Source organism: Tupaia chinensis, unplaced genomic scaffold (assembly GCF_000334495.1).
Source record: "Tupaia chinensis unplaced genomic scaffold, TupChi_1.0 Scaffold000248_1, whole genome shotgun sequence".
NCBI lineage: Eukaryota > Metazoa > Chordata > Mammalia > Scandentia > Tupaiidae > Tupaia > Tupaia belangeri.
In genome coordinates this window covers 1,399,592-1,401,733 of record NW_006159726.1, presented here as the reverse complement: position 1 = coordinate 1,401,733, position 2,142 = coordinate 1,399,592, and positions in this window count along the sequence as shown.

The following is a 2,142-nucleotide window of genomic DNA, read 5'->3' as shown; positions in this document are numbered from 1 at the left end:
TCTTCTGAGTAACTTCACGTAGATATAAGCAAAGATTTAGTTATTCATGTAAATCAAATTATAGGTGTGAAAATGGAGCTGCAGGAGTCTAGGTGTGTGTTAATGAGCATTAATGTCTGAGGAAAACAGTGTCAGTTTATTTTTTAACATATGTTTGGAAAGCTGAGAATGTGGGAAAACTCACAGGATGTTAGCATGTGTGAACGTGGCAAGATTCTCAGTCAAAGGAGACCAGGGTGACAAAACTATTGCAGTGGCATATTTTAGCTCAAGAGCAGCTGCTTGTCAGTAATATATATCAGAACAAATACATTTAGTCCTAGATGAGAAGCAGAACTGAAGCTGCATCAGAGACATATATTGGTAGTAGTATGGTCTCTGGGACCAGTGTCCAGCATTGTGTTGGTAAATGTTTAATGACACACTTTCCAGGAAATAAAACACCTTGATCTGAGGGCTCAGCCAAGGTGACACATGCTGCTTCTTTGAGGCTGGGGCCACATGGGAGGCCCAGGTTTGGTTCCCAGCCTAACCTAAACAGGCCAGGTGTGGTGACACATGAGTCCTAGCTAGCTGTGAGACTGGGGCAAGAGGATCCCTACATAGCAAGACTTTATAAAAACAAAACAAAACAAAACAAAAACCAACTCTTTCTAAGAAATACATAAGCAAACAAACAAAGTTTAAAAACAAAAATCAAAACAAGCCAAAATAACCTTATCAGTAGCAGCTGCCAATTTCCTTGGTATAAATACTCCCACTGTAGTCAATTTCAAGCTACCAACCTGACCTCACTGAATATAAAGTTGAGAAGAAACTGAAGCTGACTCCAGCACACCCCTAGGTATAACCCTTCCCTTCTCCAACCCCAGGTGCTGTACTTGAATGGGGCACTTGATCAAGTGGTATGAAACTAACCAGTTTCTGTTTCAGGAGCAAAATGGCAGCTCAATCCTCTGAGTGCTCACAATGGCTTCTCTACCTCAAGCCTTTTTTTCTTATGCATTTTCATCTAGCTAAGCCTTATTCATGCTTTGGGTCAGTGAGGAAGTCTTCTTTGATCCCCAGCCCCAAAGCGAGGTAGTGTTCTGCTTCCTACAACTCTGGGATCAGATAGCATTTTGTTTTCAGAGTCTGTTTACTATTCCAGGAGTTACTTGAGAACAGAGCCTGGATCCTTTATCATTATATCCCTGGTGTTTAACACAGTGCCTAGCACAGAGTAGGAGGAAGTTAATAAATGCTTATTTATTAATAGAAACAAAAAAGGAGAAAGAGAGAAAGAATGGACTTTGAATTATCTTCAAGTTGCCTCTGACAGGAAACACAGCTAAGCAGTTGATGGAGTTACAAAAACACTATTGCAGTTTGAAACGTGTTAATTCTTTTTATCACTTTGATTACAAATCATGTATCAAATGTAACAAATGTACCTAGCATTTCCATGAGGACTGTATAATGTGGCTTTGGACTGAGACTGCCTAATTTGAACTCAAGTCCTTCATTTTTCAAGTTCTGTTTTCTCTTTTTCTTTCTTTCTTTCCTGCTCTCTTCTCTTCTTTCCTTCTTTCCTCTCTTTCTCTTCTTCTTTCTTTCTTTTTTTCTCTTCTCTCTCTTTCTTTCTTTCTTTTTCTTCTTTCTCTTTCTCTTTCTTTCTCTCTTTCTTTCTTTCTTCTTTCTTTCTTCTCTCTCTTTGGAGAGACAAGTACCCTCAACAGGATCTCATACTGTGATCCTGCTCTCTGGCCTTCCCAGTTAGCCAGGATCTCAGGCACCCACAGATGTGCTCGAATGTACAGATTGACCCAGGAACTGAACTTTGATCTTCTACCTGGCTTCCAGCATTGCAGAGCATTGAGCAATCATTGTGCCACTGTGGCTGGACCTAGCTCTGTAACTCTGAGATCAGCTCTGTATCTTCTCCATGCCTTAGTTTGCTCTTCTGCAAAATAAGGAGAATCATATTACTGAGCCCACAGAGTGGTTGCGATAAAAGATAAAACAATGTGTATTTAGCACTTAGTTGACTGACTCATCACCTGACTTACCAAATGTTAACCAGTATTGATAAATTGTTATTCTCAATATTCCTTGTCAATTGATGTGTTCGGCTAGAAAATAAATAAATAAAAGATTCCTCCA